The sequence below is a fragment of the Aulostomus chinensis genome, chromosome 7 (genome assembly GCF_037954235.1).
Source record: "Aulostomus chinensis isolate RoL2024-O1b breed Wild chromosome 7, RoL_Achi_v1.0, whole genome shotgun sequence".
NCBI lineage: Eukaryota > Metazoa > Chordata > Actinopteri > Syngnathiformes > Aulostomidae > Aulostomus > Aulostomus chinensis.
This window is the reverse complement of record NC_141326.1, coordinates 9,253,303-9,265,657: the sequence shown is the minus strand read 5'-3', so window position 1 is coordinate 9,265,657 and position 12,355 is coordinate 9,253,303. Positions and strand designations below refer to the sequence as shown.

At 43.7% G+C, this 12,355-nt stretch overlaps 1 long non-coding RNA gene across 1 annotated transcript; it reads right to left on the bottom strand.

The window, feature by feature from the left end:
- Positions 1-5,140: 5,140 nt before the first annotated feature.
- Positions 5,141-10,019, bottom strand: LOC147258458 (uncharacterized). Its single transcript, XR_015116771.1, has 4 exons — positions 7,243-10,019; positions 6,987-7,136; positions 6,673-6,765; positions 5,141-6,439 (listed from the first exon to the last, which is right to left on the bottom strand). It is a non-coding gene; the product is annotated as an uncharacterized LOC147258458 (long non-coding RNA).
- Between the last annotated feature and the right edge of the window lie 2,336 nt (positions 10,020-12,355).

Here is a 12,355-nt window from a genome sequence, read left to right as displayed (position 1 = left end):
CCTTAATTTATTTTTCCCCCAAATTCTTATTTCACCCCAGAGTTAGCCTGGTGGTCGCCTTTTGTTATCGTTCCTTCAGCTTATAGTGCTGCCCGTGTTTAGAATTAGTGTTTTTCCAAATTTTAGTTTTTGCGCCCCGTGCGGTTTATTAGCGTTCCACTTGTTTGTTGTGTCTCAGAGAAACCACGACCACTGTACACTAATAAACCTTGTTTGTTAAACCTTGAGCTCCTTGTGTGGACACTTTGTCTCCTCTTGTGCTGATTCTGGTAGCCTGGTGAAGGCAGGTCTTACAGACTTCTTTGTACTTGTCGTATTCTCTGAAGGTATTTGGTAGTGGTTGACTTCCTTGCTGCCTCCTCATGGTTTCCATTAGTCTGCGGGACCCCAAGGTACTTGTAGCTGCTCTGGATGTCACATACATTTCCTTCTGGTAGGTAAAACCCTTCAGTTCTGATCATTTTGCCTCTCCTTGACACCATCCAGCCACACAGGGCTGGCTGTACCTAAGTTAGTGCCCTAAGTGAGATTACTCTCCGGCGCCCCACCACCACAACACACCAGCCAAATGAACAATCACATACAGTTTAATTTTAACAGCAAACGTTCAAGTAAGTAATGAGAGCGGCCAAAAGAACAATCACCACAGTCACAACAATCACAACTTTCAGGTAACTCTTTCCAGCTTGTCTTTCATTACAACTAAAATTGTACACGTCAGGACTTCCTTGCAGCAAAAACATCTATGGTATCATGAAATGACACCTGCCTAGACACTTCACCGTTGATGCTCATGAGTGGAAGTCCATTTAACCGCTCTTGAGACATGGTGGATCTCAGGTAGGTTTTTATTAACTTCAATTTGGAGAAGCTCCTCTATGCAGCAGCCGCTGTCACAGGAATGGTGACAACAATCCTCAGGGGCACCCTCATGTTGGGGTAAACTTCCTTCAGTTTCTTCTCCTGTAGGAAGCTGGGAAGTTCAAATGTTGTCATTTTTCCTTTTTCCATGTCTGGGAAACTCTGCAACTCCTGTGCCTGTTCCTTCCAGTCCAGGGGCCTCATGTATCAACGAGGTTTACACAAGAAAAACTTGCGTACGCAAGGATTGACGCTCACGTTCAGATATATCAACGCAAATTTCGTTGATTCTTGTGTTGTTTCATGCCAACTCTGGAGTTGCCGTAGAAGTTGGTGGAAAGCCAATTCTTGCGTTAACTGCACTTTGGTTTGTTGCCGACGCCCTGTGGCGAAGTTTGGTAACTGACATTATTTGATAACCGCACACACATCGGGCCCAAAAAGCCTTCCAGCGGGAGATGGCGGACTGTTCCGGGGTGACTCAGTCGACCCTCAGCCGGGCTATGCCCTGGGTGGTGGACCTGATCATTGAACAGGCCAATATTAATTTGCAGCAATAGCCAGATTCTTGAATGTCTAATTCTCTATGACTGCACTCATGTTGACATAAAAGCGCCGTCCCATGAGGAACACGCTTACATTCATCGTAAGGGTTTCCACTCCATTAATGTGCAGATCATCAATGCACAGAGGCTGGAGGGATGGACGCCGATCTCAGCCAGGCAGCCGTCATTGCACGCCAGAATCTCATTTTCACAGTGTGAATGAGTAATAAGCAACTACACGATTCATGAATTCCTCATTGGGCAGGTCAGGGAAGTTGACTAGAACACCAAATGTCTTCTCAACTTCACCCAATGCCTGAAATCGTTCCTGCAGTGAGGCAATGGCGACATCCACCACCACATTGAAAAAGGAAACATCCATTTTCTTTAGTGCATCTGTCACTTCCTGGTCAGGAACCTCGTAAGAGAACTGTCTTAGTTTTTTGTATTCTCTTCTGCTAAAAGACAGCCTCTACATTCATCTTGTCACACATCTCCTTGGCACACACTTGAGCTGAAGCAAATCCTCTGTATCTGTAGCCCACAAGGGAAGCTTCAGTTTTCTTTAGAAGATCAACTGCAACATCTATTTGCATTGTTTCTCACTGCAATAATTTGCTGACATGTTGAATGTTTTTCAGGATTTCATGCCAGACCACCATACAGATTGAGAAGCTGTAAGATCCAACCTCTTCAGTTAGAGATTGTGCCTCAATTTTTATAGTTGGGCCTGTGGCGTTGTCCTTCACCTCTATGTGTGCATCTCTGACTTCTGCAGCCTGGTATCTCACAGCCTCTACACTGTTTATTCGACTCTCCCATCTGGCATCTGACCAGGATTTCAGGGTTGTGGTCACATGTTTTTTTAAAATGGACCATCGCTGAGTGGAGGCAGAAAAAAGTGTGAGCAGCTTCAGCAGGTATCCAAAGTAGCAAGTGGCATCTGCAGAGCTTTTTGCTGCATCAGCCACCACTAGATTCACTGTGTGTGCTCCACATGGCACAAAGAGAGCCCTTGGGTTTTTTTCAAGAAGCCTGGCCTGGACTCCTTTCTTCTTCCCTTTCATATTTGCTCCATTATCATAAGACTGCCCTCTAAAGTCTTCACATGGGATGCTGAGATCCTCCAGTCTCTTGAGAATGAGGGTTGAAACGCTTTCTCCTGTGGACTCCTCTGCCTGAAGGAACTCCATAAAATGCTCTTTTACGTGTGGGGTGTCCTCAACTGCAACATGACAAATGATGACAGATAGTTGCTCTTTATGGCTTAAATCAGGGGTGTCATCCAAAATTATTGAAAAGGATTTGTTCTGTTGAATTTCTTTGACATGGCGGCACGGAGGTGCAGTGATGAGCACTGTCGCCTCACACCAAGAAGGTTCCATGTTCGAGTCCTTGCTCGGGCATGGGATCTTTCAGTGTGGAGTTTGCATGTTCTCCCTGTGCCTGCATGGATTCTCTCCGGGTACTCCGGCTTCTTCCCACCGTCCAAAGACATGCAATTGGGGACGAGGCTGATTGATACTCTAAATTGACTGTAGGTGTGACTGTGAGTGTGAATGGTTGTCTGTCTATATATGTTGGCCCTGTGATGGACTGGCAACGTGTCCAGGGTGTACCCTGCCTCTCACCCGCAGCCGCTGGGATAGGCTCCAGCTCCCCCATGACCCTTAACAGGAATAAGCGGAAGACAATGGATGGATGGAATTTCTTTGACCATTGCCTCAATCTTTCCACCAATGCAACTGATGAGCTCATTTTGAACATTCTTTCCTAAGTAGGATGTATGGCTAACTCGTGTTGCCACGTTAGCAACATGCTGCTTCAGTACTGTGTCAAACTTGGCCATGAGCTCCATTTCTTTCAGGAAGTTTCCATTATCTGGTTCATAAAGTCTTTCTGTGGTTCCCCTGAGAGCAATATTTCATTCTGCCAGTGACTGTATGATGGCCACCACCTGGTCAGTATTTCACCCCACCGCCTCCTTTCAGCTTCTATGAGTGCCAACTCAACTCAGTCTTTTGTTTGGTCTTTGTCGAGACGAGTTTCAAGCTCCTTCCATGAGGTCATGTGCTTCCAATGTTTTGGACTGTTCTCATGACTTTTTAGTATATCGCTGCAATTTTTCTAGTCATTTAGTCCATCACTGATTAGTTTATGTTTTCTGTGAGAAGAGCTTGCAACAGAAGCAGTACAAACTATTGTTTTTTATGGAATATGTCATCCAACTTCTCTTGATCTTTTCTCCATTGATCAACTGTCTATGGAAGTAGTGATGATGGCAACTTCTCCCATCTTCTCTTTTTGGGAATGTGAAGTCAGATTTTAGCTGATATGGCCCTCTGTGGACTAACTCCAGCCTCACCTTATCAGACAGGGAAGGCCAGTCAGCATGGTCTTATGGTGTTGCCTTGTGAGATTTTCATGGACTTCAGGATGTGTTGATGGGCCTGGGATGTCCTCAGGCTGTGGAACAGTGCATGTTGCGCTTGTCCCTTCAGTATTAGTGAAGTCACACAATGATTTACAAATTACAAGACATCAGGCAATAAATACATCTGAAGCATAAATTAGGAATAACAGTTGTGGTGTTCAGTAATAAACATAAATAAACATTTAATTACAGAACTCACCTGCTTCATGCTGACTTGCAGAGGTGGGTGGTGTGGTTGGCGTGGTAGTGCTGCTGTATGGTGCCTGACTTGTAGCTATATTCAAACAGAGCACACCCATACTGTCACACCACTGCAGTAAGTTTGTCGTGTCAATCTATTTCACTTTATTTTAATTGACTACCATGTATTCATGAACCATGGACCTGGACTTGGAGGTGCTGACTCTCATTCCATCTGCTTCACACTGAGCTGCGAACCGGTCCAGTGAGAGCTGAAGTGCATGGCCTGATGAACCTTTTTGCTATGACACGACAGTGCTAACCACTCCACACAGAATGACCCTGTGCTCAAGCCGGGGCTTTTCTGTCTGGAATTTGCATGTTCTCCCTGTGCATGCGTGGGTTCCTCTGGGTACTCCGGCTTCCTCTAACAGAACAAAAACATGCAAGACTAGGGGACAAGATTAATCAGATACTCTAAATTGACCGTAGCTGTGGCTGTGAGAGAGAGGCACCTGGAATAGGCTCCAGCCCCCCTGCAACCCTTAACAGGATAAGCAGTAGAAAATGGATGGATGATTGGATTGATGAAATACAAAGTTTGTCCATCTTAAAAGCCTAAGTCTTGGACAGCGAATCTCTCCTTCACCGAAAAGTTTTTTCTCAGTGTTTGTGCATTGGAGGTTTCAAGTTCTGGTATCACACCTTTCGGTTGCTGGACAGCCACTCTACCTCTGAGCTATGCCGGCCTTCCACATTAAATTAAATACCAACATGAATTCATGTATTTACCTGTTGTACTATGTGATATAAAATTCTGTACAATTTACTTCATAAGTTCCTCTGTCGTAGTTGTAGAAGTTTCTTTCCTTATCCTTCTTGATGTGAGTGGAGGGTGGCAATGCCATGTGGTAACCCTCTACACTGTAAGCCTGAATAAGTTGAATCTACTTGAGGAAACCCATTACATTGAAATAATTACGTCATGTGTAATGAAAACTTGAGTGCATTTAACTTTAATTTTTAAGTTCAATACACTAAGTGCCAAGTTGATTTACCTTAAAATCATTTGTAAGATCAACTGCTTTACCCAATGATTCTACTTACTATCCTTAAGTGTAATGCACAAAATTCCATGTTGATTTTACTTAAAATCATTTGTAATATCCATTGTTTCACCCATTTACGCCACTCAGTATCTTATGTTAAAGTAAAGCAAAATAGAAGTATGTTCTCTTTCTGTTTTATTTTAGAAATCTTCAACAAAAAAGACACAATCACACATTACACTATTTGCAGTGCACTTATGAAAAAAATCTCCAAGTAATCAACAAACTAAACTTTGTTAAAAAAACAAAAAAAATCTAATCTACAACAAATTACTAATGACAAAATAACTAAAAAAATACAGTGCAAAGTCTCACAGTGCACTGAGCATTTTGTTCCTCAGAGAGAATAACTTGTAAATTTCCATTAAGAAATGCAAAATATACATTTTTAGTGAATAAAGTAGCACCTAGTAATGTCTCTGTATGGTCCCAATTAACATTTAACAATTACTCACTTGAACACAGACAATTATTTGAAAATGAGCATTCTCAGAAGACAATCGGCAACTAAAAGCATTTGCTTTTACACAATTAAACAATGATGGCGTAATATAGTGCACACAGTAGGAATGTTAACTTTCCCTAGCCCCAGTGAAGATGGGAAAAACGTTGACATTTTTAAAAGCTAGTGAATGAGAAAATTTAGGCAAACATTTAACTTATGGCAGGTACATCAGCATTGTAATACAAGACCCAAACCCCGCCTTTTCAGCATTTTCCTAAGTATCCTGAAACAATTTTTTGTATGGTTGATTGCTGTTTTGGATGAATCTGCAGCAGCGGAGGTCATAAGTACCTCATATAACACCAAATTCAAAAAAGTGAATTACCCTTTTAACCCTTTTTGCTGCAAAGTCATTATCAAACACAGACATGTAAAACAGAACTGCACCATTTGCTAACACTCTAAAACAGGCACTGCAAATAACACACCAGCAAACAAGTTAAACGTCCAACTTAAAAGTCCACTGAATATCTGGAGCAGTAGTTTACTTATTCAAAACCCTGTTTTACACTGAGAGCTGATTTTTCAAGGTTTGTATTTTGGGTGCCAGCTCGCTTTTACCCAGGTTGAACATTACCTGCTGAACAAAGTGGAAGGTATTTTTCATACACTTGGGGTCGTCAAGGTGCAGGGCATAAATCAGGCCGAAAAGGACATAGAGGCCTGAGGCAGGTTTGCCAGTTCATCCATTACCACTCTCCTCCAAGATGATCCCTACTCTGGATGGGTTGAGCTGTGGACTTTCTTGACCAATGCAGAGGATTCTCACTGGAGTCGGACTGTAGGGGTCCTTGTCAGTTAAATCCTAACAGCGAAAAAATAGATTGACAAGAAGAGAATATCAGATTTTTTCAGTTTATGTTGTGTCATAAATTAATGATGGATTTATTCAAAAAATGTTTTTAATTCAAAAAGTGTCAATAAAATTAACGCTGAAGTCTGTCAGACATAAAATACTCATCAAATAATTCTGAAAATCAATGGAAGACAAAAACAAAATATGCAACTGCAGGATTTACAAAAAATAAAATAACTTACAAAGGAGTTCTCGAAGAAAGTAGATGGATCGTCTCCCAAGATGACCGGCAGTCCCTGAAGACAGAGGTACTTGATGTCTGTTGGTTCAGTGGTCTGGAGGATAGTGGATAACATTGAATGACGGGAAAGGCAGAGAGCAGAAGGGTGCAGGATAGAAGAAGAAAGATGAAACAAGTAAAACAAAGCAGAGAGGTCAGGAGATTAGAGGAAATGAGGAGATTTGAGAATGGGAGGGAAGGGAAGAGGGGATCAGAGAAGGGGTAAGAAAAGGGGAGTGGAGAGGAGAGGGAAAAGGAGAGCAGAGGTCAATGCACCATTGTCTGATGGAAAAGCTCAGCCAAAAGCTGGCCAGTGAGGCCCTTCTTCCTAAAGAGGTCCATCAGGCTTGGGGAGAAATGTTCAAGCGCATCAAGGAAGTTCTCGCTGAGATTTTTCCCCACCACTCTGTTGAAATCATAACAAACCTGAAACATAAAGCATAGCAAACAATGAACAATTTTATTCATTATTACATTAATACCACAGAAAGACATTGTCATTTTTGTAAATATTCAAAACAGTCACACGAACCTGGTTTTCTGTGAAAAGAGCTGGACGTCGATGTACAATATTATCTGGCTGATGGCAGGCTTCTCTATGACAACTTCTGTTCTCCAAAGAGCAAACGTCACATCCATCTCCTTCTAATTGAGGGGTCCATTTGGCTTTCTCCTCATCTTTTCATTGATCAGGACCTGGCAAACTCCTTCCAGGTTGTCATCATCCATCCCCTCTGGATATTTGGGTAGGAAATTTTTTTCACCTTTACTTGCCTTCTTTATGTTTTTGTTGGGAGGATCACCATATGTAGTGTACCTTCCACGTTTACTGCTGTTAACAGTGAGATCAACTTGACCCAGCTTGCGCATTTTTGTTCTATAATTACCCATCTTGAACTTCACACTGTTCTCCCATCCATCCCAGCCAGAGGATGACCCTGATTCTTTAAGACAGTTAAGGAGTTTGTACTAAGGCTTTTGCAACAGCTTCAAAATGTTCCTTCTCTGGGTATGCTGTAAATGCATATATAGTCTCAGCCAGTTTCTCGAGGATATCATGTTTCAGTTCTTTAGTCATCTTGAGATGGGTTCCATCCCTGAGATACAACAGGTTCCCTTGATGGAGTCTATACTCATCATCAACAGAAAACTTGGGAATGCCAAATACCTCTGGCCACTGCAAACTTCTCTCCAATGAGGAGGTGGACAGGATCTCAATGTCTGCCTGGCTGTTTGTGTCACTAAATGATTCATTTTCTGCAGTGATTGGTCTAAGCTCAGTCAACTCTATGTGGAGTTTGCATGTTCTCCCTGTGCCTGCGTGGGTTCTCTCTGGGTAGTCCAACTTCCTCCCACAGTCCAAAGACACGCAAATGAGGACTAGGCTAATTGGATACTCTAAATTGACCGTAGGTGTGACTGTGAGTGTGAATGGTTGTCTCTCTGTATATGTTGGCCCTGCAATGGACTGGCGACCCGTCCATGGTGGACCCTACCTCTTGCCCGAAAGTCACTGGGATAGGCTCCATCTCAACTGCAACCCTTAACAGGATAAGCGAAAGAAAATGGATGGATGGCTGGAAGGTCCCTTTAGTCAAAAATCCTATTCCAATAATCTGAGGTGTGTCTGTTCTGTCAGTGAATGTGTAGTTGAAGTACTAAATGGCCTGATCAAGCATATCTTGTGTGAAAAACGTTTTACCTATAAGGTCTGTAAGACACAGGGACAACTCAATTGGAACAATGCTTTTCAGGATGTCATGTAAGATGTCAGGAGATTAATCAGTGACATGGTATGAATCTCAAACACTTTCACCCTAAGTATGACTCAATCCTGGGTCCTCTTTCACCTCCTGCACCTGCTGATCATCAGTCTCTTTCTCTGAGCTGAAAGAATCCAGAAAATAGCTCTTGTTCTTGAGTGTCCCTTCTGCTTGCCAAACAGAATCAGCAGAACTTGTCAACAGTGAAGCTCTCCAGGAATCCTGCAAGGGACTGGGCACCAAGGTTATCAGCAGCACCATACAAGACTGTGCCTTTCACACTTGCACCGAGTTGCTCCAGGTAAACACCATTTTGCTCCAATAACTTAAGATCATAGATAAAAGGTTGCAGAACCTTTGCATAACCACACTCTTTGACTGTGGAAGTATTGCATAGTAAACCAAGTTGGATTGAGTTGAGTGTAGACCTATATTTCATTGGCATGTTTGCAATAACCAGGATACTGCACATATTTTATGATTAAGCTTTGATGTCCCAAGCTGATTGGCTACTTCAAAGTCATCAATGTAAAGGCCAAGAGCAATCGTGAACTCATCTCTCGCAAGAAGAGAGTTTTCATAAAAGTACTGCCCATCTACATATGATCTGTATTCCTGCAGGGCATGGACGTTTTCTGACATGACTTTATCTAACATGTCAGGGGCTTCATGTATCAATGCAGTTTACGCAAGAAAAACGTGCGTATGCCAGGATCGGTGCTCATGTTCAGATTTATCAACGTGAAAAGTTAGTCGATTCTTGTGCTGTTTCATGCCAACTCTGGAGGTGCCTTAGAACTTGGCGGAAAGCCGATTCTTACGTTAACTGCACTTTGGTCTGTTGGCGACACCCTGTGGCGGTGTTTGGTAACTGATATTATTTGATATTATTTGATAGCCGCACATACATCGGGCACAAAAAAGCCTTGACCCTCAGCCGGGCCATGCCCTTGGTGTTGGACCTGGTCATCCGCCTCGCAGGTACATTAAATTCCCTTACGGTGCGGTTGAACAGGTCAATATTAAAGTGCAATTTGCAGCAATAGCCAGATTCTCTCATGTAATCGGAGCCATTGACAGCACTCATGTTGCCATAAAATCGCCGTCCCATGAGGAACACGCTTACGTTCATCGTAAGGGTTTCCACTCCATCAATGTGCAGATCATCGATACGCAGAGGCTGGAGGGATGTACGCCGATCCTGGCTGGGCAGCCGTCCTCGCACGCCAGAATTTCAATTCCACTATGTGAATGGGTAAGAAGCGATTACACAATTCATGAAACCAGATTAACTTATTTTGTCCACGAAATGTTCCAGAACATTTATCAGGCGGTCAAGCCGCTCATTGATCCCTGTTATGTCCTCCTGCGGCTGCAGGACTGCCTGTGTGAGGACCCTCCCACTCCGTGTGGGCTGGAGGATGCGCCGCTGGGTCCGGGTGGGCTGGAGGACTGTCCGCCGCTTGTTGGTCTGGTGCTGGTGCTGGGGCTGGCCCGAATGCCGCTGGTCCTGGCGGTTCACTCTGAGCCGGCGGTGGGTCTGGCGTGGGAGTTGGTGGGGGTGCTGCTTGTTGGCATGGCTGACGGATCAATTTCTGTTAAACATTAAACATATTGGTTTATTTAAATAACTGATTCTGTGTATTTGTTGCCTTTACATCTGTGGCAAAGCATGTGAAAATGTTGCGTAAGAAATGGAGTTGCCACTTACCCTCCAGGCTCTCGGAGTCATCTTGAGTAGTGGCAACAATCCCCCCCCACAGAGGTGCTGCCCATGAGTGCCGCCACCCGCTGCTCAAATTCCGTCAGGTACCCCTCTCCCTGACCCCCACCTGTCTGGCCAGTGTTGTGCCAACTCAACCAGAACAAGAGATTAATTCAGAGATTTATCAAGTAATCCATCTGGAGGAAAGGCGTTCGGCCTTTCAGGCCTAACACCCCTTTCTAAAGCCTGTATTTGAGTGACCACATGCTCTTAAGACAAAGGGTCAGAAAAAAGGGGGCTCACTCTGGCCATTGAACCCCCCCCCCCCAAGAACTCGTGCCCCACCTGACCTGAAGTTCGTGTGCTGAACTGCTATTTGCTCAGAGCCAGTAGCATCCCACGGGAAGTGACATCATCGGCCTCACCAGATAAAAGTACAGAGCAAGAAATGTTCGACCTCTGGTTCTTTTTCGGTGCTACTCTTCGGTGCGCTCTTCGGTGCTCTCTCTGGACCTCTTCGCACCTCGGCCTGGCAGCAGTACAGTGATGGCGAGAACTCTGCAAGCGGACATCTCCCCCCCTGTCCACCCAGCCAGATAAGAAGACACCACTGAGCCAAGCTACCCACATGAACTGGTCCCTGGTGCAAGAAAGCTCAGCAAAGCTTGTTCACCCCTCCACCAGTAAACTCCAGCAGATCCTTGTAGGCTGCCCGCCGCCGGTTCTGCGAAACTGCGACCGGCGCTCTGGATCAGCGGAGATCAAATCCCTTCCCGCTCCACCGGGTCAAGTAACGATTCCTCTAGCTAGGCATTTTCTGGGCAGAGAAATAGCTTAGTTGTGTTTGTATAATGTCTATGAATGTACTGTTTATGTGACGGAAGTCTTGTAATTAGCAGATACTATTACATAGTATCTGCTAATTACAAGACTTCATAGCTTAATGACAACTAAGCTATTTCTCTGCCCAGAAAATGCCTAGCTAGAGGAATCCTTACTTGACCCGGTGGAGCGGGAAGGGATTTGATCTCCGCTGATCCAGAGCGCCGGTCGCAGTTTCGCAGATACTATTACATAGCATTATATGGTATCTATTAATGTTATTAGTAGCCGTAACATTTCAAGAAGGTGTTACATGTTATTAATTCTGCACAATCCTGCACAAGTGTGTTAACACACATTTTTGTGTTTACTTCTGTCCTTTCGTCTCTCATCTCTCTCTCTCTCTTCCGCTAAGCACTCAGCTTAGTAACTAGCCGCTCCACGTTTTATACCTCCATGGTGCTAACTAGCGGCTAGCTAGCCTCAGCTGCTAGCCCCGCTGCAACGCTAACTGGTTGCTAGGCAACCAGGCTCCCCCCTCCCCTCCTCATTCTCTCTTTCACATACACACACACTCTCCCTCACGCACACATACACACACACACACACACACATACATATATGTTATCACTTTGTATCTTTTGGTTAGATAGAACTGGTATACCAACGTGTTGCTGATCGTTTGATGCATTGTGTTTAATAAATACATTTTGATTTATAAGAGAGAAGTCGTAGTGTCTTTTGTGTGGTCACGTGTCTAAGTGATAGCCAGTGCTCGGATCTCATCCTTCTAATATCAGAGCTATCCTTATGTAGTTAATGTTACAGAATATTGACTGTTTAGTTGATAAACTCTGTTCGAGACTGATAACTTTTCCAAGTTTTGTCACAGTTTAGTTTCCCTGAACTCATCAGGGTGGTGCCCAAAATAATTAATATTTAACATTAGTAATTTATTTAATAATCAATAATCATATCCATAATTATCGATTATCATTAATTTTGACCAATTCGCTCTTCAGTGCACAACACCGGCACTCCTCCAGAGGGCAGCTGTACGTCGCTTGACCTCCACCTTGAGGTCCTGTTAGTGCCATTTTCCATATTGTTATTCAAATTTAGATTTGAGCCAATTGATTATTGTAGTTATTGCATTTAGTGATTGCGCAGTGTTGAATTTAGTCATATGTTTAGCTTGCATTCTTTAGGAAGTTAGAATTACAGACATGCATTAGAAATAGAGAGGAAATTTTTCAGAGTGCTAGCAGTCGTGCAAGCTTATGACGTAGTTATGCTGGCGCAGGTTTAGTGAGGAAAACTTTGTGCTTTGTATCACTTTGATCGTTCAGTAAAGG